Source organism: Protopterus annectens, chromosome 3.part1, assembly GCF_019279795.1.
Source record: "Protopterus annectens isolate FY-2018-M chromosome 3.part1, PAN1.0, whole genome shotgun sequence".
NCBI classification, from domain to species: domain Eukaryota; kingdom Metazoa; phylum Chordata; order Ceratodontiformes; family Protopteridae; genus Protopterus; species Protopterus annectens.
In genome coordinates, this window is record NC_056732.1 from 1,373,441,196 (window position 1) to 1,373,466,467 (window position 25,272).

At 44.1% G+C, this 25,272-nt stretch overlaps 1 protein-coding gene across 1 annotated transcript in view; it reads right to left on the bottom strand.

Moving 5' to 3' along the window:
- Positions 1 to 25,272, bottom strand: part of MAF1 (MAF1 homolog, negative regulator of RNA polymerase III) — an 881,579-nt gene that overhangs the window by 521,237 nt on the left and 335,070 nt on the right. The window lies entirely within an intron of this gene.

Here is a 25,272-nt window from a genome sequence, read left to right on the forward strand (position 1 = left end):
TGAATGCACTGCCCTGGCAGGTAAGCTCCCCATGCTTAGTCGGATGCGTCTGTTGTTAGGGTTTGGGCGGCAGGGGGTAGAGTGAATGGCAGTCCCTTGTTCTGGTGGCAGGCCTCTGCCCACCAAAGGAACTCTGACGACAAGGTATGATAGGAATCATTGATTCTAGATCCTGAGAATGTTGACACCATAGGCTTTTTAGATACCATTGTAGTTTCCTCATATGCAGTCTCACATATGGAATTAGTAGAATGCAGGAGGCCATGAACCCCAGGGCTTGCAGATTTTTCCTTGCAGATAGCTGGGTCTTTGTGGCCAGTAGTTTGAAGTAGGCTGTTGAATTAACTTTTTTCCTCTGGCGTGAGGTAGGCCATCTGGGAAGTTGTATTTAAGATTGCTCCCATGAACACAATTTGTTGGCAGGGTATAAGATGTGATTTATTTTCGTTTATGGTGTACCCCAGAGAAGTTAGTAGTTTCTTTACAAATGCCAGATGATTTAATAGTATGTCCTGGCTTTCTGCCTGAATTAGACAATCGTCCAGATATGGGTATATTTGAATATTTCTTTGCCTGCAAAATGCAATGACTGGAGCTAGGCACTTTGTGAATAACCTGGGTGCAGTAAATAAGCCAAAGGGCAGTGCAGAGAACTGGTAGTGCATGTAGCCTGCTCGGAAGCGTAGGTATCTTCTGCAAGACTCCCTTATTGGGATGTGCAGGTAGGCTTCCTTTAAATCCAGTGTTGCCAACCAGGCATCTTTGCCTAGCATGGGAAGCAGATGAAGAAGAGTTAGCATCTCCTGCTCAGCTGGTGAACCTGGGAATATTGAGGCAATGTTACAATTGCCTCATGTACACAGACAACCCTCTCCTCCTCCCACAAAACACAAATACATGCGAGAGATGCAACTATACGGCCAAACTGGAGGCTGAGCTCTCTCAACATAGGACTGGCAAGACCAGTCAGGAGGAGAAGGTTACCACACACACTATAGACCCAGTCTCACATAGTACCATCACAACCTCAAATCATACACATAAACACACAAAGACATACTCGGCTCTGATCAAAAATCTACCAAAACAGCAGAGGCCACAAAAGCAGACACCCAAACAACCACCACCTCAGAACACAACACCTGCAACACATAGACCTCACAGTCAGAGTGTCAAACAGTCACAGCCCTTAAGGCCAAACACAATGCCAGACACACTAGTCATTGGTGACTCCATAGTCAGACACACTGACGTCCCGCTCACCAGACTGAGTAAGGAGAAGGTCACAGTAAGCTGCCTGTCGGGCGCTAGAATCCACCACATCACGCAAGCACTCAGGTCTCTCAACAGCAGGTACAAATATGACTCAGTCATTGTCCACGCTGGTGTAAACGACCTGAGACGTACCTCCTTGGACTACATGAAAAGAGACATTGAGGAGCTCTCTGATTATGTAGCCCAGGCAGGTATGACCCTGACCTTGAGCAGTATCCTACCTTCACCAAGAATGATGCCACAATACAGAGATAAGATGATCAGCTTTAACAATTGGCTTAAACTCTGGTGTCATTCAAAGGGGATCCAATGTCTGTCTGCCTGGGATGACATGCTGGACAAGCCACGCTGCTTCGCAAGGGACGGCTTGCACCTGTCACCCCTGGGATTCCGGATATTGGCAAAGGCTCTTGCCACCCCCATAGTGCCTTTTTAGGCAAGGCTCAAATTCTAAACCTACCACCCTAGAACACAAAAAGGAAAAAACTAAGGGTAATGCTGCTCAATGCCAGAAGTCTAAATCTCAAAATGCACGCACTCGAGGCCCTTCTCAGTATGGAGAACATCGATGTCTGTGCAGTGACAGAAACCTGGTTCAAGGCTCCTGAGAGCACCCCAGCACTATCAGGTTTTACCTCTTATCATGCGTTCCGCCCCAAAATCCGGACAATACCAAGAAAGGAGGGGGCGTATCCATATTCATCAAAGACACCCACACCTCAAGACTGGTGGCAACGCACGATGCATCGGAGACCATCCAGGTGCAATTAACCATAGGCAAGACTGCTCTGCAAATTGTAGCATGTTACAGGCCACCCTCACAAACTCAGGAACCTCACATGGCCTTCCTGAAAACACTAGAGGAGATAAATGTATCACCAAACACCATCATACTAGGTGACTTCAATTACCCTAATATAGACTGGGAACACTACTCAAGCCCAAACACCCTAGCCCAAAAGTTCCTGGAATTCATAAACTCAAATGCCATGGAACAACTAGTCACCATCCCCACAAGAGGAGAAAACATACTTGATCTCATCATCACGAACATGGGAGCACAATGTTCAACACCGGAAGTATACCCCTCACTGGTGAGATCAGATCACAAACTAATCTCGCTGGAGGTCCTCATCCCACTCCCACCTGAAATAAAAAAGACCACAGTAAAGAACTTCGAAAGCCGACTTCACACTTCTAAAGACTAGTGTGGTCTCCTTTAAGGCCCCGAGCCGACGGAAAACAGTACTCAAGCCGCTGAATCACTTACAAATGCCTTCTACCAGCACCTGCAGGACTGCATGGATAAGGCAATCCCAAGCAAAACAAAGACTCTTTGTACCAAAGGCAAGCGTCCACTCTGGTGGACCCCAGCCATAAACAAACTCTACAACAAAAGGAGGAAGCTACTACAAGATAGAGCAAAATCCTTAAAAGGTAAGACACCCTTGATCACTATAAGTAAAAACTAAGAGCTCTCATAAAATCATCCAAAGCAAATTTTGAGAGAAAAATAGCTAAAGACTCAAAAGACAATCATAAGGCCTTCTTTAGCTATGTTAGAAACCTGGGAGGAAACTCCCAGATATGCTCAGAACTAGTTCAAAATGATGTGAACATTACTGATCCTACAGACATTGCCAACATACTGGCTGACAGGTTCAGTGCAAACTTCTCCCCTCCCCAAAAGGAGAGATATCTATACCAAGCGATTGCAGCCCCCAAACATCTCCAACGCCCAACTGAGAACTGCTCTCTCCAAAGCACAAAACACAGCATCCATGGGACCTGATGGTGTCCCCGGCTGTGTGCTCCACGAACTCAACGAGGAATTAAACCCACAGCTAGGACAGCTGTTTAATCATAGTCTTACCTCTGGATATGTACCCAGGAGTGGCGCACTGCAACTGTGGTCCCACTTCACAAAGGCGGTGCCTCCACCAACCCTGGAAATTACCGCCCATTAGCTTGACAAGCCTTATCTGCAAAGCCATGGAGAGGATCATAATGGACCTCATAAATAAAGACATAGGGAATTTGCAGACTTTGGATCCATCCCAGTTTGGCTTTGTCAAAGGCAGATCATGCCTTCTAAACTTGGTTGACTTTTTTGAAACAGTCACCAAAGCCATTGATGAGGGAAAGGCAGTCCATACAGCCTACCTCGATCTGGCGAAGGCCTTTGATACAATACCCCACTCGGGTATCATTGAAAAACTCATCAGCTTAAATGTTAACCCATACATCACAAGATGGGTTGCAAACTGGCTGAGTGACAGAACCCACAGGGTCAGAGTTGCTGGTGCCATGTCAGACTCAAAGCCTGTCACAAGTGGTGTACCACAGGGCTCAGTCCTGGGCCCACTCTTGTTTGGCAGCTACTTTTCCAAAGTACAAGCAAACACAGGAGGGTTATGGCTGACAAAGTTTGCAGATGACTGCAAACTGGGCCATAGTAGAAAACACATCTGACACAGATATCCTTCAGAAGGGTCTCACAGAAACGGATAACTGGTGCCAGAGCCCTGGCCTAAAGTTAAATGTCAAAAATGCATAGTCATACCCTTCGGGAAAAACAAGGTTACCCCTAGCTACCAAATAGGTGGCAATCCACTGAGTACAGAAGAAGTTATCAGGGACCTGGGGACCCAGGTTGATAGTAGTCTGTCATTCGACACCCATGTAGCTAAAGTAGTTAGGAAGACCTTCTACATTGCCCACCTTATCATGAAGAGATTCTCATCTAGATCAAGGGAGGTCATAGTCTCCTATACTCATCACTCATCAGACCAATGATTGAGTACAATGCCCCATTCGAATGTATCTGACCAGACACTTGCAGCAGCTGGAGAGGCCACAAAAGTTCCTCACCAAAAGGATAAAGGGTCTCAAACATCTGTCCTATGCTGCCCGACTGAAAGAACTCCAGCTCTATTCAGTCGCCAGCTTGCTCAGAGGTGACCTTTGCCTAACATACAAGGCCATGTCAAACCCAGATTTGATGAATATGCTTCACCTCAAAAATCTAGATCCGTCAGAGCCACAAGGGCGGAGACTTAAACCTCGACACGGCTATTAATAGGACGTGCTGGAGGGATAGATTCATCACCCAAAGACTCCCTATGCTGTGGAATAAAATCCCGGTATATGTGAGGCAGAGCACCTCGCTGGCCTTGTTCAAGAGAAATCTTGACCAATGGATGGGAGATCGCAGATATACCCCAGGGATTACCTCAGTGTCACTGCTCAACAGAGGCACAGCAAAATAATGGGTATAGTTCCCCATACTAAAGGGGTGGCGTAAGCCACAAAACTATGGGCTAGGCTTGTAAATGCCCTCGGGCAGATAGCCTAGTATGAACCTATGAACCTATGAACCTATGAATTTTGGGATTACCAAAAATGTGTTTAGGATAGACAGATCCAGAACCGGACACCAGGAATTGTCTTTTCTGGGTACCAGGAAAAGTCTTAAGTAGAAACCTTGTCACCATTCTTCTTCTGGAACAGGTTGAATAGCTCTGATGCTTAAAAGAGAGAGAACTTACTTTTGAGCCTCTGCCCACTGACTTGGGGGTAGGTCTGGTCAGCTGGTTGGGGTTGGTAAGGAGTGGAAGTGGAATCTGTATCCTTGGGAAACTATATTTAAAACCCATTTGTCCTGGGTAATGAGTTCCCAATTTTTTCCATGCAGGGCAATCTTTCCCCCTAAAGGAACAGTCAGTTGAGCAGGGCTTGGAAGGTTTAAAGTTAAGTCATTGAGACAGTTTACCAAAGGGGGAGTCTTACTACTCCCTGCTTTGGAAGTGGGAGCCCCCCACTGTTTAGACCTGTGAGTACCTTGGGACTGAAGCCTGGGTGTTCTGCTGGTTCTGGGTTTGGACTGAGAAGGCCTGGAAGAGGCAGGAAAGGACAAATTCTTAGAGGGCCAGTGCCTACTAAAATCTAGGAGGTTGTACTTGCAGGAAATCTTTAACAGTTTGCATAGATTTAGCTTTTTCCTCCATCTTTTTAAGTACTTCTGCTTTGTTGCCAAACAGGCGGTTTTGGTTTAAGGGAGCATCCAGTAATTTAGCTTTAACATGATCTGGCAAAGATTGCTCCTTAAGCCAAGCGTGCCTTCTAAGTACAGTCCCAGTGACAGCAGCCCTGCAAGATGCCTCTAATGAATCAAAACCACATTGCAAAGTATGTTTTCCAACTTGTTCAGCAGAATGCATTAAAATCCTGTCATTCTTTATTTTCAGCACAGTCAGGAATCAACACAATTTTCTGTTTAAGCACTCCAGTAATATGCTGCTGATACTTTAACATATGAAACTGACAGTTTAAAGCCCTAATGTCTAAAGTAGCATAAGTGTATACCTTCTTTCCCCATCTATCCGGTGCCCTGGAATCTCTATCAGAGGGGGTAGGATTTTTGGCAGTGGTAGCCTTAATGCCCTTGGGTCCCTGTGAAATGGTCTCAGGAGCCACAGTAGGATTTTTAAAGAGGAAATTGTGAGAGTCAGGTACCCTGCAATACCTATCAGGTTTTCTGGAAGCAGGAGGTAAAGAGTCAGGGACCAGGCTAGATTCCGAGAAGGCATCATCTACAATGTCCAGAACAGGAGGGATAGCTAAAGGCCTGTGTTAAGGCAGGAGTAAGAATTCCCTAAGCCTCTTTTTGGAGTCACAGTAATCCTGGCTTTCCCAGCGGAAATGCTCCCTAAGTGTATGCAAGGTTTCACCAAAAAAGAAATCCTCTAGAGGGGAAGCAGATGGAATGGAGTCCTCTGCATCAGAATCCTCACAGGTAGATAAGGGAAAATCCTGGTCATCAGAGAAAACAGAAACTTCAGAATCCTGATCAGAAGAATCAGAAGGAAAATCAGTCCTAGGTCTCTTAGAGGGGGAAGGGTGGCTTCCCCTGATTAAAGTAATAAGGTCCTCAGCCATTCTTCTCATTTGTTTTCTAGGCATAGGGGCCTGACCATGCCGTCTGGGCGTCGTTATTTTAGGCATAGATCGAGGTTTAGGCCTAGAAGAAGAAGATGGCGTTGGTTTAATATGCAAGTCAGTAGGCCTGAATACACCCTCAGAAGCCGGTGCCTGCACAGCGGCTCCTGACCCATCCAACGTAGAGACATCTGCAGGTTCCACAGTAGAAGAAGCATCTCACAGCATACCGGACAACGAATGGGTCTCAGTAGAGGCCTGTGAATCTGAAGTAGCGAGTATCAGGGGCTGCGAAAGCACCTCACTGAGTACCAGCGAACTGGTGACTAGGTTAGGAGAAGCGTCATTGGCAGTTTTGGACCTAAGCAGTCTATCTCTGTCTTTATCTTTGCGTTTTTTTGGAATGTCTGTAGTCGGGTGGCTTACCGAAGCCATTTCTGGATAATTGAACAGAGTACCAAAATATTTAGAAGCGTAAATAACAGATGACGAATAGTTCATTGTTTAAATAGGGCACAAAACCAACAGCGAGGAACATCATGGTCTGGGCCTAGGCAAGGAATGCAGTACGAATGGAAATCTTTATGGGGTATTTGCTTTCCACAAGAAATACAATTATTAACTTTTATTTACATCGGTTTAGAGCAAGAAAAAGTTTCCCCAACGGGGTACTTAGCTTAGTTGAAGACTTTGGTTCTGAAACTCGAAAATGAAAATTTCAGGAGTCGGTCGACCAGCACTTGCGAACTGCTTCTGCTTCGGGCACCGCACAGCAAGAAAGACTGATGTAATCATGTCAGCTGCATGTTTTATACCCCTGACTACCTGATGTTATGGAAGATGAGACAGCAATTGACACAGGACCCAAGACTTTGATAATCAGGCCGAATGAGTACTACTGCAAGTAGATAACCCAAATGTGATGACTGCCACAGTGAAACACGAAAAACATCTAGAGTTACTGTCGCCTCCACTGAACCTAGGGCTTGTAATGCTAGACAGGCAGGTACTTTCTCGCTGTGTTGTATCTTTCAACACTGTTCACTGATTTTTTTGTAATCTCACTGGTGGAAGGGAGGCTACGAACATTCTCGTATTTAGCATTGCTCCTAAGAACTCTAAACTTTGAAAAGGAATCAGTTGAGATTTTTCATAATTCATAACAATTCCTAGGTAGAAACAAATCTGTAGAATGTAATCTCTTGCTAGTATCAATAGATGCCTGGTTGGAGTAGTAATGAGCCAGTTGTCCAAATATGGAAACACCCAGAATCCTTGCAGTCTCAAGTGAGCTGCTACAAATGTCATGCATTTGGTGAACACCCTGGGGGGCTGTGGTGAGACAAAAGGGCAGAAATTTGAACTGAGTGTGATTGGCTCCCAGACTGAAGCGGAGGAACCTTCTGGAGCACTTGTCCATTTTTATGTGGTAATACTCATCCTGAAGGTTTATCGAGCACATCCAGTTGTCCTTTTCCAGAAAAAGGAGAATGGACTGTACTGTGACCATCTGGAATTTTGTTTGTTAAACAGCACTGTTCAATAAGCTGAGATCCAAAATTAGTCTCCAGTCCCCTACCTTTTTTGACATTAAAAAGATTCTTGAGTAAGTTCTGGACTCTAATTGGTCTGGTGGGACTTCTTGGATGACTCTTTTTCTCTAGCAGTTTTTGTTTTTTTCTAGCAGTCTTTGGATCTCTAGGACTGCTTGTTCCCTCTGACTGGGTGGAACATTTGGGATTCTTCTGGAAACAGAAGGGGGAAGAGAAAAGGGTATGACACAGCCTCTAGATATAATGCTCCACACCCAATTATCTGATGTGATTTCTAGCCAGGCATTTAGGAACAGGATGTGCATCCCAACTGTTTCCACAGGAAGGCAATCGGGCCTAAATTCAGGAATGCTGACAGAGTTTTCTAGAAAAGGAATCTTTCAAACCCTGATTTTGTGGGCCACCTCTGCCACATGAACAGCATATTCCGTTAGAGTTCCACCCTCTGCCCCTAGGGGAACTTTCACCAAGTGTGTCTTGAAAATGCCCTCTGCATTTTTTTAACCATATTTCTCCACCCACTCTCTGACTCCTGGAAAAGGGTCTTTGAGGAGGGGAAAAATGTATGTCCACAGCAGAAAGGGTCTTTCCATTTTTCTCACACCTGGATAATGTTTCTCTAAACCTTGGGCCAAATAAGGATGATCTGACGAATGAAGACTTAAATGGCTCCGCAAAGTCAAAAAGGCACATACAAGCGTCTCTCCTTATGGCTACGATTAAACTCGCTGCTTTGGTAGTCCCTTCGGCTGCATGTGCAATGAGCTGCATGGATGAATTAGAAACAGAGTCCATGCTAGCTGAGAGGCAACTTTGTCTTGTACCTCCTCATAGACCGCACCTGACAGATTATCTGAGAGCTCCTTGATCAAATCCCTTTGAAGCTGGTGAAATATGCCAGAAAATTCAAAGACCACAACACAAAGGTCAATAATGCATAAATCCGCTTGCCAAACCTATCCATCATCCAAGACTCTCTATTGGGTGTATGGATAGAGGAACTTTCCTGAGCCAGTTCCTTTTTCATAGCCGCCTCTAGGACCATGGCATCTACTGCTAAATCTTTTGCTCAAAATTGTTTATCTTCAGGAGGGGATAAAATTTTTTTCTGGCCTCCCAGGGATAGGCTTAATGGAATCAGGCGCCTTCCACACCCACTGAGCAATCAACTGGATAAGTTCATCAGTGGGTGGAGTCACCCAACAGGTAGATGGATGAGTGCGAAAAGTCTATAGGTATACTGATTCCTCAGGGATACGGTTTTGGGACTTCCAATCACCCCTCTGTTTCGAAATGTCCAGGACGTCTCCAAAGGAGACGTCATCAAGGGGTGATCTGGGGGACCCTTCCTCTTCATCAAAATCGGCATCTTTGGTGATGGATTCCTGCAGGGAATCTAAGTGTTTCCTTTTGCACTTTTCCTTCAGAGGGACATCATCAGGGGAATGGTCTGGTGAGGTATCTGAAGAAGACAGAATCTGAACAGGAGTCTCCTGAGGTTTTAGCACTCGCTATCCTAATGGAGGAGTAAGTTGGATAACTGGATTCGAGGAAGGAACATGCTTTGACAAAGAAGAAGTCAACTGAGTAGCTGAGGCAGCCAAGGCCCTCTCCAAAGCCTGACCCTACTAAAGAGGGAAGGAAGCCCAGAACAAAGATAGACTGCCTCAGAACTGTGGTCACTCCACGCTTTGACAAGACCACCTCCAAGTCAGAAGCCAGTGCCAAACTAAACCTAGCCAAAACCCCAAGGTGGAGGGATGGCTCCAAAAAAATTGGAGTTGCCTACTGCCCCTCCGGGCCGACTGAGTAGCTACAGCCCCGGGAGGTCTCTGGATCTGACAAAGCCGAAGAACTCAGAGCTTGAATCAGTTCCATAGTAACACAGACAGTCAGAACCGATGCAGCTGATGCCAGACAACTTGAAGCTGAAATCTCCAAGGCCTCAGAGGAGGTTAGAAGAGGACTAGTCAGTGGTGTGAAGGAATGTTTGGCACCTGAAGGGGTCGGAGCCAAGGCAGCACCTGAAATTCCTCTTATCCATAACATTTCTCCACCAGTCTCTCCACATCAATCTCTATGAGCCGGAATGGGCAGAGAACACAGAAGGAGACTTGGGTCTATGGAAAAAGACCTCCAGTAATTCCCCAGCAAAGGGACTGATGGATGAGGAATACTGGCATCTAGGTGTTTGCCAAGTAGAAATACTCGGCGCAGAATCAATCACCACAAAAGTAGTGGTCAGAGCTTGGATCTGTGAAACCGAGCCATCAGTCTGAATCTGCACCAAAGCCCTTGGCATCAAAGGTTTAAAAGCAGTGATGGGTGTCACTGCAGACACCGCAGCATCAACATCTGTCAGAGACGAGAAACGTTTTGGCACCAAAGTTTTCAGTTTTTTGACAGTCGCCACTGGAGAAGATGGTATAGATATGCTTCTTTTCTTGGCCTTCCCAGAGGAAGAGGAGGAAGGCGACAAAATACCAGTTTTACTTTTTCCAGCAGATATGGCCTCATTGAAGGCAGTTGGAATTGAACCTTTTAATCTCAGTTTATTTTTTTCACTCCACTAAAGCTTTGTGGATAAAGCAGTGACATATTGCAATCTTCCTGCATGTGGTGAGGTCCCAAGCAGTACTTACACAAAGCATGCATGTCTGATGAAGGAATTTTGTGGCCACACTGCTGGTATTTCTTAAAGCCAGAGGGCCCTTGGGTTTTTCAGCCATACTAAGAAATGTTGAACTCTCTCCACACATGCACACGACAAACGATTGGAGCAATCCAAACATTTGTAAAGTTTTAAACAAGGGAGAAAAAAAAAATCCAAGATTATTTTTTTTTTGTAAGAGGGCTATAAAGAAGGGAGAGAGTGTACACCGAAGTGTATGGAAAGGGGAAATCTATCAACAGTGGTAGAAAAGAAGTACACAAAGTGTACGGAAAAGAGAAAAATGCCAACAATGGTAGTTACAAACTACACATGTAAGAAGAAAGGGGTAGGGAAAATAGTAGAAGTAAATTTAGAACTACAACTTAGTGAGAAAAGACTAAATAACAGTAAATAATTTCACTTAGCTCGAGAGCACAGCCGAACATGCCTGTCCAGGAAAGTGGCAAACGAGATCTAAGGTAACTAGGAGAGATGCACTGTAGATAGGACTGAAGCTCGACAGTTTTTGGCCTGCGTGAGCTGTGGAAATGGCCGATATGGTTCCAATTCTTGGAAGAGAACCCATTGTTCAAGGATAAAATGAAGATTGACGACTTCAGATCTAACAACTTCCTAACAACATGTCCCCAGGCCTACTTATGGACTTGTCTATTAATCTGACGAGTGTCAAGTGAAAATTTTACTCATCTTAAACTTGCATTTGGTTGCACAGATCAGTTGTTCTAAAACGCACTACTATTGTAACTTTTCTGTATGCTGTACATTTCTCTCTTTATACTGTTCACTGATAAAACAGCATAAGCAAAAATGTCCAGTTAACAGCTATTAGGCCTAAGTCATGCCTGAAAACATACCTCTCAACTGTACTGAATTCCTCGGAATTTCCCGGTTTTGAGGCTAAAATAATAGGCTGCGACGAATTCCCGAGGGGCCCCTTCAAATCACTAATTTTCTTTATTTGCAATTGTTTCAATAATGTTGATGTAAATACTTTTTGTCCCGACCTTTTTAGTCAAGTTTACTTGCCAAAACCGTCTCACTCAAAGGATAACTATGGGATATATAAGCTTCAATTTCTTTTTATCTGTATAAATTTCATCCCTAAAATTCTAGTCTACCCATTAACAATGAAAATAAACCAGTAGTTAGTTCTATTTTCACTGTCTTTAACGTTTTTTCATTAAAATGTAGCAGCACTGCAAGCAATTTTTAGCGTAAGTTTCCCTCACTATGCTTTCCTGTCAGTTAGGGTTCCCCTTGCTACTGATCATAACCCTGTTGTTTTTTGGGCTTGGTTCATCCAAGGATGACCCCACCTAATTTAGTATGCAGTTCAGCCCCTGAACTTTCCCTTCTGCATAAGATCATCCAACAGTTTGGGAACTACTTTTCTGACTGCAGTTTCTTAACGTCTTTTATTGCAGAGGGCATACCAGTCTGTATATTAATAATTACACCGGAATGGCTGTTATCCGCGGTGGTGGTGCTGCGGTAGCGTTGCCGCCTCACAGCAAGACGTTGTCCCTTTCGATTCTCAGCTAGAGCATCTACTGTGGAGACATGCGTGAATGGGCGTACCTTCGTTGAAGGTTGTGCGTTACGGCCGGCAACTCAGCACATAAAAATCAGCTGCCAATCACTAGCGGACCGGAGTTCTGCTGTGGCATCCCCTAACCGGGAAAAGCCAAAAGACACAACAACACCGGAATAGCTGTTGCTGTAGTTTAAGTACATTATTCTTAACACTACATTACAAATATCCTTTTTTACTATGATGCTTAAATTTCAGGGTTATTTTTTAAACTTCAGTAAAGAAACTGACTGCATTTAACTGCTGCTGATGTAGCATATATTTTGCATTTGCTTCAGAAAGTACTTAATTCACAACCTCAAAATGTCTCAGTTGTAATGTTTAACAATGCCACTGTATTTGGTAACTTTGCCTCTGGTTAATTCTGTCCTTGTGCCCCTGTCTGGATATAAATGGTTCAGGTCTGTGTTATATGCAGATGTGTCAGAACTAAATTTACTATGCTGGCTTGTGTTAATGTACAGCTTAAACACCCTTTGCGCATATACTTCATGACTGTTCCTGATTTTGCCGCTCGCACCTGCTTTTGCCTTTTATTTTTGTCCTGTCCTTCCTAAAATCTAGTTTGCTAATAAATTGGTGAGGATTACTGTCTTTCAGTAATGACAAGCATTAGTTTCATTCTTCATAATATAAAGAAAATGTATGGTGATGATGCAAAGCATGCTGTTCTGTTAAATTTTTAAAGATTACTGGTGTAATATTTAAAATTTTTCTAATTTCTGACATTTATCCACACTGTCAAATGCTTTGCCCTGAATTATTTAGCAAAGAATTAGAAAGGGCTCCGAGACTGCAATCTGCCAACAGTACGGTAATGCGAGCAGTGACAATAATACATTTTTAATGCATTTGTGGTTACAATTGTAGAGCTGAAGCGCTAAATTACTTAACGTGGTATTTTAACTGTAGCAAACTGGACAGTTTCAGAGCAGAATAAGAAGTTATGTACCTACCATAACGTTCCATGTTAGTTGTCTTCTCTCGCCTTCTTTCTTGCTTGATGGGTTCGGAGCCGATCCTCGGCTCCGACTCGGCACTTGCTAAGCTCGAGAGTCACTTTTACCAGCTCGAGGCAGCCCCATATCCCATGATGCAAGGCGGTAAGTACCCAGATCTCGTTTGATGACAAAGGGCAATAGCACCAAGCATAAAAACACTTCCAAAAGGAAGAAAGAAAACTTACAGGATGGAAGAAGGACCAGGTCTGAATGGTCTTCAGCATAATAATTTCTTATAGGAAGGTCTCTCCAGGCCTGGGGGAAGGAGGGAGGGTCGAAGAAAGAAGGCGAGAAGACAACTAACATGGAACGTTATGGTAGGTACATAACTTCTTAATGTTAAGTTGTCAATCTCGCCTTCATTCTTGCTTCTTGTCCTAGCACCTCTATCCTGGGTGGCTCAATGGAACAGACTCTTGAGGACTGTAGAGCCAAAACTGGCTCTGTCCCTGGAGGCCAAGTCCAATTTGTAATGGGAAACAAAAGTATGAGGAGTGGCCCAAGTGGCCGCTGCACAAATAGTGTCTAAAGGAAGTCTAGCTTGAAAGGCTGTAGAAGTAGATAAGCTCCTAGTTGAATGTGCTTTAGGTTTTGAGCACAGCTGTTTTCCCCTGAGCAGATAAATTTCAGAGATGACCGAAGAAAGCCATCTAGACAAGGTCACTTTAGAGACAGGAAGGCCTTTCTTATTATCCGCATAGGAAACAAAGAGTTGATCAGATTTCCTAAATTTTTTTGTTCTGTCCAAATAATATCTGAGTTGACGGTGGACATCAAGATAATGTAGTTTTTGTTCGGCTCTGTCTGAATAGTTTGGGAAAAATACAGGGAGATCAATGGATTGATTCAAATTAGTCTTTGAGGAGACCTTAGGCAAAAAGGTCGGATTAGTTCTCAATGATACTCTGTCTTTGTGAAAAACCAAATAGGGGGGTCGAACCGATAGAGCATGAAGTTCAGACACCCTCCTGGCCGATGTAATAGCTACTAGGAATAAAGTTTTCCAAGAAAGAAATTTCAGGGAACAAGAAACAGCTGGCTCGAAGGGGGGAAGAATCAAGGATGTCAGCACTAAATTTAGATCCCATTGAGGAGGAGGATTCCTGATTGGAGGCTTTAGCAGGAAAATTCCTTTCAAGAAGGCCCTACAGAGCCTATGGGACATAATATTGTGATCTGCAATCCCGACATGAAAGTTCGAGATAGCAGCCAATTGAACTCTGACTGTGGAAGAAGAGGAGCCTGCATGAAAAATCTCTGCTAAGAAGTCCAGGACTGCCTGAACAGGGGCAGTGAAAGGATCAATATTCTTGGCCTTAGCCCAATAAGAGAAACGTTTCCATTTGCTTGCATAAATCCTCCTGGTAGAGGATTTTAAAGAAGCTACTATGATGTCTCTAACAGGGTTAGAGATCAAAGGAAGCCTGGCTAAGGAAGGAAGTGGAGCAACCATGCTGTGAGGTTGAGAGAAGGGATAGACCGGTGCAGCTGACCGGATTGGTGAATCAGAAGATCTGGCACTGGGTCCAGATGCCACGGCTGCACCAAAAGGTGACGATGGAGGAACGAAACCAAACTTGTCGAGGCCAGTAAGGAGCAATGAGAATCAATTTGGCTCTCAAAATGGTTGCTTTCTGGATAACTTGAGGGATCAGAGGAAATGGAGGGAAGGCATAAAGAAGTCCCTGGGGCCAATCCTGGGTCAGAGCGTCTCTGGGGGGATGGCCTGGAAGAGGGAAGAGAGAGAAGAAGTCTGGGCATTTGCTGTTTTGGGGAGTAGCAAAAAGATCGCAACATGGACGACCCCATTCCAGAAAAATCTCTTCCGCTATCGATTGCTTGAGAGACCACTCGTGAGGCATGAGAATAGCTCTGCTCAATCTGTCTGCTACAATGTTGGTTTTCCCAGGGATATGCGTTGCTACCAGAAACCGATGAGAGGAGATTGCCCATTGCCATAGTCTGAGCGCTTCTCGACACAAGGGGTAGGACTTGGTTCCGCCCTGTTTGTTGATATACCAAACTACAGACATGTTGTCTGTGTGGACTGCAATTGTCCCTACGGGAAGAAAGTCGTTGAGGGCTTGCAACGTTAAAAGCACTGCTTTCATCTCCAGGACATTTATGTGCAGGTGGTACTCGAACGGCTGCCATGTCCCATGAACCATCCTGCCCTGATAATGACCCCCCCACCCGATCAGGGAGGCATCCGTGGTGACAGTGGCTACCGGGATGGGGTACAAAGTGTCTGCCTTGGTGAACCTGGGGAGATGTGATCCACCAAGCAAGATGATCTTTGCAAGTCTGTGTCACCAGAATCTGGTGACGCATTGGAAGTTGTTGGTACGACCACTGTGTGAACAGCATCCACTGAAGAAGGCGCATGTAGAAGCGAGCCAGGGGAAGAAGAGTAATGGCCGCAGCCATGAGGCCTAATACCTTTAGAACCATTCTGGCCTGTACTTTCTTGTTGGCTAGAATGATCCTGACATGACTTTGAATGTCTGAAACTCTTTGATCTGTAAGGGTAGCTGACATCCGAACAGTGTTTAAGTTTGCGCCTATGAAAGTAATAGACTGGCAGGGCAATAAGGATGACTTTTCAAGTTGATCGAGATGCCCAAATGAGAACAAAGATTTATTGTGTAATCCCTGGCTTGAATAAGCTGATGCCTGGTGGTGGCTGACAGGAGCCAGTCGTCGAGATACGGAAACACCTGGAATCCTTGACGTCTCAGGTGAGCCGTGACCACTGCCATGCATTTGGTGAACACTCTGGGGGCTGTGGTGAGACCAAAGGGCAGGGCTCTGAACTGGAAATGACTGGACCCCAGCCGAAGCGGAGAAATCTCCTGGAGCGTCTGTGAATTTTGATGTGATAGTACGCATCCTGAAGATCTATTGAGCACATCCAGTTGTCCTTCTGTAAGAAGGGCAGAATTGACTGAAGAGTGACCATTCGGAATCTTGTCTTCCTCACAGACTTGTTGAGTCTGCTGAGATCCAATATTGGTCTCCAGTCTCCCGTCTTTTGGGGACCAAAAAGAACCTTGAGTAGATTCCGGGCTCTGAATGGTCTGTTGTAACTGGCTGAATGGCTCTTTTTTGCAGTAGTTTTGAGACTTCTAACTCTGCAATTTCCCTTAGACCGGGTGGTACATCTGGAAGGGAATTTGAGGGGTAGAAAAGACTTTCCTCGAAAGGAATTATGTAACCCTTGGATATGATCGACTGTACCCATCTGTCTTGAGTGAGGGAGTGCCAGGCTTCTGGGTACAGTGATAATCTTCCCCCGACTGCCTCCAAGGAGGGACAGCCGGGCAACATCTCAGGGATGCTGAAAGGGCTTGTCAGAGAGAGGCTCTCTGTTTCCCTGGTTTTTTGGACCCCCTCTGCCTCTAGAGCGGCGTCTGTTGTTGTTGCCCCCTCTGCCTCTAGGGGTAAACTGACCACGTGAATCCGGCGTGACTCCTTGGGATTTGCGGAACCACATTTTGCCACCTTTCTGTCCTTTGGGGTAAGGTCTAGAAGGGATGGAAAAATGGACTCCTACGGCAGAAAGAGTCTTGCCGTCCTGCTCACACCTGGTCAAAGTTTCCTTCACTTGAGGGCCAAACAAAGCTGACCCATCAAAGGGAGAATTTGTGAAGGACGCCTTAAAGGGATCTGCAAAGTCACATAGCCGCATCCAGGCTTGGCGTCTGAGAGCCACACCTGTACCTGCGGCCCTACTCGCTCCATCAGCAGCATATGATATTAGCCGCATGGAGGAGTTTGCAATGGAATTAAGGGTTCCTAGCTGCGAAGCAATTTTTTCCTGAGCCCCTGCAGCTGTAGGATCCTGTACAACATCACCTAGCTCCTTAAGGATATCCCTTTGGAGTCTGGTGAAGTGACATAGGTAATTCAGCGAACGCATAGCAAAGGTCGCTGAGGAAAACATCCGCTTACCGTACCTATCCCTGGTCCTAGAGTCCTTATTAGGAGGATGGATGGGTACGGAAGGATCTGAAAGTTCCTTCTTGGTGGCAGCAGCCACCACCATGGCATCAGCGGGAACACCCTTAGTGAGGAATTGCTTATCACACGGGGCAGTAATAAATTTTGAAGGCCTCCTAGGGACTGGCTCTACAGAGTCAGGAGCAGCCCACGCCTTTCGGGCAATAACCTGCATAAGGGGGTCGAAAGGCGGAGACACCCAGGAGGTGGAGGGCCGAGATCCAAACGCCTCTAGGTATACTGACTCATCCTCAGAGGGATTATTGGTGGGCCAGTTTCCCCTCTGTCTAAGGAGTTCTAGGATGTCTGAGAAGGAGACATCCTCAGAGGGGGATCTTGGGGATCCCTCTGACTCATCTAAGTCAGTATCTGAAGTGATAGACTCGGGGGAGTCTACATGTTTCCTCTTACAGGTCTTACAGGTCCTCTTCCTAGGAGGATCTCCCGAAACATCAGGAGAATCCTCGGAAGAGGGGGATATTCCCAATGGGGAAACCTGAGGCGGAGGATCTCTGGGTCCTGTAGCAAGAGAAGTGGCAGAGATGTCAACAGGCACTATAGAGGGAGGAGCTAAGGGAACAGACTGCTGGCTGATACCCGTGGCCAGCACACTCTTCATCACCTCGAATGCTCCCCTCCCAGGAAGGTCCGAGAGAACCCGTTCAAGAGCTAGGAACTCCAGGGACCACCGAAGGAAGTCTCCGAGGCAGATGTCGGAGCAGAGCTCACCAAGGCCGAGGCTCCAAGGGAAGAGCGGGTTCGGACAAGGGTCCGATGCCACTCACCCCTCGGAGGAGACCATGGAAGCCTGGCCACGAATCCCTCTAAGGAAGGTCTCAAGAGGAGATAAGAGTAGAGGCTGAAGGAACAGAAGGGGTATCTGTCCCTCAGCCGTAGCAGTAACCATTCGAAGACTCCAACTCCAAGCTCTGGGGTAGAGTTGAAGGAGGAACTGCAATGGGGTGTGGACCAATAGCCGTCTGTTGAGACGGGCTATGTAACATTTGGGCCAGTGCCTGTGACTTAAGTAATCTACTGACCACTCTCTCTAAATCATGGTCAGAAAGCCTGGATGACCTTGAAGATCGGCTCCGATGGCTCCCGTTCGGAGAGGAGAGGTGAAGCCGGAGCCGAAAGTATCGGCTCCAAGGAAGGAGACCTAGACCTCTTCCTCGAAGGAGCCATCGGAACCGATGAAACTATTGAACCTGTCGGACCCGACAACTTATCGGAGCCGACAGGTAGCTTCGATGCATCGGCCCCAGCCGGAGCCGATACAGCCACAAAAGTAACGGTGTCGGAGCCGATCGGAGCCGACACCGATGCCTGAGCCACATGGTGGTCGGAACCGATCGGAGCCGACACCGAAGTGGTCGAACCAGAATCGGCACCGATAGCCATCGGTGCCGAAGGCTTAGTTAAGCCAGAATCGGCTCCAGCCGCAGCCGATCTCGACTCAGAACGAGTCGGAGCCGTGGCCGCAGGCTTGGACACAGAAGCCTGGGCCTTGGAAGACTTAGAAGTCTTGGATGGAGCCGACTTAGCCGGAGAGCCCTCCGGCTTAAGAAGGCCCCTCAAAATCAACTTATTTCTTCTTTCCTGCAGGACTCTCTGGCTGAAAGAATGACATATAGCACAGGAGTCCTGCAGGTGAAGAGGCCCCAGGCAATACAGGCAAGAAGTGTGACCGTCTGTCAGAGACATTTTCTGACAGCACGAGTCACACTTCTTAAAGCCTGAGACCCTTTCTTTAGACATGGTGTAAACACAGACACACACACCAGTCAAAGAAATTAAATTAAATATACCCAAAGGTATAACTAGAAAACACACACACCCTAACAGGGGGGGGATGGGATGGGTGAAAGTCTGACTAAAAAAATAAGAAGAGACAGAGAATTTTCTGTCAGAAAAGGTTTAAAACTAAAATAAAACTAACAATTAAGGGTTTTTTTGTTAAAAGGGGCTAAAATAGCAAAGTAGCAAATCACTTACCAGGAGCTGGTAAAAGGAGGACCTCATCAGCGAAGCGGCAAACGAGATCTGGGTACTTACCGCCTTGCATCATGGGATATGGGGCTGCCTCGAGCTGGTAAAAGTGACTCTCGAGCTTAGCAAGTGCCGAGTCGGAGCCGAGGATCGGCTCCGAACCCATCAAGCAAGAATGAAGGCGAGATTGACAACTTAACATCATATATTTTCTGGTCAACAATTTGTAGAAAATATTTAACCTTTTACTTATTCATTTTCATTCCTCAACTTACAGGTGGGGCGGGGGTGCACCAGCTCGTGGAATTGCACAGGGCACCTTTTAACTTGTATCACTATGATGAGCAAAAGAAGAAGAGCAGAAGAAAGATGGAAAACAAATGAAAAACAAAAAAAATATTATTTCACTTGTCTTAGACTACTATAAAATCCACAGCTAATGAGAAACTTTATAATTTTGTTTAACTCTATACAGGAGTGAAGCTTTCTTTATGCTTCTAGTATTTTTCAGTGCTATTTTTATATAATTTTTGAATGTGGTTGATTCTGTGGGTAATTTGAGGAGAGTGACCTTGTCTAAAAAAGTACTATGAGGGAAGAGAATGTCTGAGCCAATATAAAACCATGAGGAGAGAGGTGCAGACCATCAGTAGCAAAACATTGGGTCTATAAATCATCTCAACCCAAGCTGATATTAACTCTATACTACTAGAAAGACAGCAGTAGTTAAGATAATAATTAAAGCCAATTATCATTTGTTTCAACTGTGCCACCATTGTTTGCAATGGTTGAATTATTGATGATGAAGCTGATTTTGAGCTTTGATATTTATTGAACATTTCTGATTACAGACTGATCAGACTTCCAGATACATGTGCTTTGTTTTCATTTCAATATGCTATATTGAGGCACTGCAATTTGCTAAGAATTATAGCACTTTTAGATGTCCCTGAGAGACAGATGGTCACCACCTTGATCAGAATTCAGTCAGTTTAAGAAGTATGCAAGATAAGCACATAAATACTTTACAAGAGTGTTCTGATTCATTGACTTCCTCCAATGCCACCTATAAGCACCTTAGTGCTCATTTAGGCACTGAGGTTCAGAGTTCCACATGCAAATACAGTAGTCCATGGGTAGCATCTTTGATAATGATTTTTTCATAACCTTGCGGTTTTAAAAGTCTTATACTGTACTGGATTTTTAGACACAATACAATGGAAGTGCTGGATGTGGCAGGGATCTAAATGCATTATTGTGTGTGTCAGTTTTGTCATACATGCCTACACATTTCATTTGTATTTGTTTCCCACAAGTTAAACAATTATTAACTTTATCTGACATCGGCTGAGGCAAGAAAGAGTCCCCAACGGGGTACTTAGCTTTTTGAAGTCTTCGGTAGCTGAATTACAGGAGCTGGCCGACCGGCACTTGCGAACTGCTTCTGCTTCGGGCACCACGCGGCAAGAAAGACTGAGGAAGATGGCGTCGGCTGACTCTTTTATACCCCAGGCGCTCTGACGTCGGGGAAGGGGCGACATCAGCAGACGCCGGACCCAGACTTTGGAATCCGGCCGACCGAAGGGCTGCCTGAGGCAGGACAACCCATATGTGATGACTGCTGATGCATCCTTGAAGGACATCTGCCGGCTCGGATCCGAGGTCGGATCGGATTCCCATAGGTTGCTGTACAAATTAAGTTAACTACTTCAGATCTAAAGTTATATCATTTTGTATGTTTTTCATTTATACAAATGTAAGACTGCCTTTGTCATACGGTGTAAATTTCATAAAGATGTTTGAAAAAAAAAAAAAAGAATAGCTACATAAGGCTTGCACATCAGTAACAGTAGGTGTGACTGTGGGGTAAGCATTCTAAACTTTCAGAAAATGTCTCAATTTCAAGACTCCACAATAGGCTTACACAGTTACACAGAATTAAGAAATGTCTGAACAGAACACCTTCCTCAGCTCCTCTGGGTAGCCAGGGGTGGAAGGAGTGCAGGAGTAGCTCAACTGGGGTTGGCAGCTCTACTTGCTTTGCCATAACAGAAGAGATAATCCCATTTAAATGGGGACAGACTTTGAACTCTATTTCATGCCTTGATGAGATTATGTTTAGAACCTCTTTTGTGCAAGATAACCATTCTGCAGCTGTTCCTGAAGATCAAGCAACCTCCAAGTACTTGGGGAAAGAGCTTGTGTTGGGGGGGGGGGGTGCTTTCATTGCAGAAGTTAGCGCTGCACAGTAGGTCCTCTGGAACGGTTTCTGGAAGTCTTTCACTAAAGTGCCCTTTTGTGAGCTCTATCGCATTTTATTTTCATAGGCTTTGTTTCTGCTTCACCTGCTGTGGTTTGGTTTGGTTTAGTTTATCTATTTATTTGATTATTTTATTTATTTACTTAAATCTGTTAACCAGGGCACAGCACTTATCTACAAGAATCCATTTCAAGCTCAGCCTGAGGGGAAAGAAGAGAACAATAAAAATGGATAAATGTACAAGAACAATAAGCAATAAAGCAATGCAATATCAATGCAAAATAGCAAAACTGAGAAAAAGAACGATTAACAATTAGGAAAGCTCATCAAAACTTGGTCTATTGTAAATCAAACCTTTCCTTACTAGCATCACTTGGAAAATCACTGCTTGTAATTACCTGCTTCCAATATTACTTTATGCCATACCAGTTTTCATTAACTTACAAATCACATTGTTGTTTAAATTAGAGCAATGCTACAACAAAACTGAAATATCTGAAGCTAACACATCTGCCAGAACTCTTCACTGTCCTGAAACTCCTCAACTGGATGCAACTACACAATCATCTTACCTTCTCCTATCTAAAAACTTATCACAACATATTGTAGTTTCATGAAAGGTGGTCCTCATTAACTGATTTGCTGAAGTGTCACAGCCCGAGCAGACACCTATGGTCTCTAGATAAGCATCTTGTCTCTACAACTAAGGCTCACAATGCTGCTTGTAGGGCTTTGTACTCTAGCTTTGTCCATAAAGTTTAGAACTCAATCCTAACATACATAAGACACAAGCTAATTAACAAATGATTAAAACTCAGAGCAATATCGTAAACACTCCTGGCTTTTATCTTGCTCTATTACCGCAGGACAGACCCCTATCTGCAAAGGCTCCCATCTTTCAATCAATTCTAGTTTTTCTACTGTTAGGTCTACAGTGCATAGAACTAATGTAATCTGTTGCTGACAATGTGATATTACAAAAAACAAACTTTCAACTTTCTACTTCTTTCTGCTGTTTAACTGAACTTTTCTTACTTTCTGTCTCCACTCTCAACTCATTTTCCCATCTTATTTATCCTTTCCATATTAAATTAAACAAAATTTTTCTTAAGACAATACAATGTTTTTTAAATTTAAATTCATTTTATTTCCTTTCTGTTTGTTTTATTATGATGTACTGTTACTATAAAATGTATCACATTTAGTATTTTCATTCTGCATGTCATTATTATGTATCTATTGTTTGTAATATATACCAATTGCATTTATTGTATTAAATTATTACTGCTCTTTGGAGCTTTTCTCCCTGGGCCTCTGCTGAAAATGAGTTATTTTATTCCCAGCTGGACCTACCAGGTAAACAAACAGAAATGAATAAACAAACAGCGAGAAGAATATGATAATAACAATGTAATAATAAAAATTAAGAATAAAGAACAAGAAGCAAATGTGGAAAGCAGGTGGGGACTGTAGAAGGATTGTTGCTAAGAGGGATACATCCTGCTGAACAGTTTCTTCACTGTTTCCATAGTCTTCCCTTTCTCTTCAAGTTTCTAGAAGACATCCTGAATAGAGGACCAAACAGCAGGCTGTTATTCAGAGGAGCACTTAGGAAGTGACCTTTGAAAATATCTGGCAGAGGGGTTGAATACTCAGTCACACATTTCCTAATAATTGTCCCTGTGGCTGCTGCCCTGGAAATTGCATCTACAGCATCATACCCAAATTTAATCATGTCTGTCAACCTTCTGAGAAATACATGGACATTTGTTTAATCTGCATGGTCTATTCAGTGATCTCCCCTACCAAAATATCTACATATGTTAGGATCTCCCCCCCTGATATTTAGTCAATGACTCTGGCAGTTGATAATCCTGAAAGCCAAGATAACAAAGGTATAAACCTTCTTCCAAAGTGGTTAAGCACTTGCTTCCCCTTTTCACTTGGAAAGCTGCTGGGATGTGTAATTAGTTTGGCTCTTGGGCTGCAAAGAATACAGGCAGAGACCACTGTAGGATCTGCCACTGGGTCCTTACAAAGGCACTGAGAGATCTGCTGGAGCCTATATTTTATTTATTTATTTATTTATTTATTTAACATTTGTTGACCGGGAAAGTCGGACTTGGAACGAAGCCAATTTTCAGTGGAGGACTGGGGAGAAATGCTCCAGATGCATGCCTTTGAAAAGCATGCCTATAAAAAGTATCAAGCTTGCTTTGGGTTGGGGATGGCAATCCATCTTCAGGGATGTAGTCATAAATGCATCCCCAAAGGCCGCAAAAATAGGAGCCACAGCATGTTAGGTCCATCCACAATTAGTAAATCCATGTTCCTGGCTTTCACTGAAAGTGCTCCTCTCATAAAACTGATGGTCTCTGCAAATTAAACATCCTCAGGAGGAGAATCTGAGGAGGCAGTCTTTTCATCACCTAAATCATATCCAAGTGAAGACATTTGGGTGGTAAGGGTCAAGCTGATTATAAAAGAAAACAAACCCTCTCTGAGAAGATTGACTTCTTCAATAATTAATTGGCTGCCAGTGGATTGCATGTTATGCGAAGTGAGAAAAGCTCCTCTGTCAGCTGTTTAATTCAGGGAGGATAAAGATCCATTGCTGGAGTTGATGGGCTCCACATGCCAAAGGCACAGGGATCTCTGGGGCTCAAGCAATAGTGTAAACCTGATATCTGGATGTCCAATGTTAAAAAGTAGACAATCTGAAGGAGGTGCACTCCTTCACCATGTGCATACTCCTGGAGATCTAGACAAATGCTGGATATTGATTCCCCACATGATCTTCATGAATAATCATAGTGGAAAAAGAAATCACTTCCCTGACCAAAGCTACTAACTCCATGCAGATGTCGACATCTAACACTTGTTACTGTGGTGTTTGACTCTGACATCCATGCCACACAAAAAGGGACCTAGGAGGATGTGCTAGGGCCTGCCAGAATATCCACCTACTTATGGGGTCAGAGAGAAAAAAGTAAGGGAAAACAGCACTGGTGTCTTCAGCACAGAGTGGACCTCTACTTCTTCAATTCTCTTATGAAGCTTTATGAAGGTCCTCTCTCTCTCCTATCACGTTGCTTATGAAGACAAACATTTTGCAGCTCTTTTTATGAGGATGGAGATTCCTTTGTGCTGGTGGATGGGTGATCTGACTCGAGACAGATACATGCATTAGGGCATCAAGGCTTCTCTGCACAGACTTATGGTCTCTTTTTTGAAAGTAACACAAGTACGGCACCTTACTGCAAGATAGGGACATTACCAAAACACACACACACATACATACATACATGCACACGCAGACACACAGTTCACAAGAAAGTCTTTGCATTACATCTGCCTACAAATACAAAAGCTTTTCAAGCCTGCACTAAAAAAAAATCCCATAAAATCATTCATCATGAAAAATACAATTCACAAATATCAAATAAAAAGAATCAAAATATTTCTTTAATGGGGTACTTGGCTTTAGTAGAAAAGTTACTGTTTGAGTTCTAGGGACAGAAATGGACCACATGTATTACAGTGAAGAAATGGAATCTGTCTACAGTAAAAATAAACTTAAGTTGAAGCAATATGACTGCCCATTTTATTTGGAAACATGCCTGCATTCTTATCCTGAGGTTGAACCAGCCTATGCTTGATATCCAAACAGCTCCGTGAGTTGTGCTGGTTGTGCAGACACCCACCAGTAGCAAATTCCAATATGGAAATAATTAAGTAATTAATTACACTTCAATTGATCCAAGCAAAAATATTAAAAAAATTTTCCCAGTTAGAGGTAACCAGGACATACACACAACACATGCTAAAGGCATATCATTGTAAGAGCAATGTGATAAAAGAATACAAAAGAGGATTAAAATCAAGAATAGTACTTAGCAAACAGACCAGACTAAAAGCCCTGCAAGTGAGTTAATAAAGAAAAATGCAGTTATAACTAAAGTCCAGTAATAATAATGAAAATAATGCAGTCT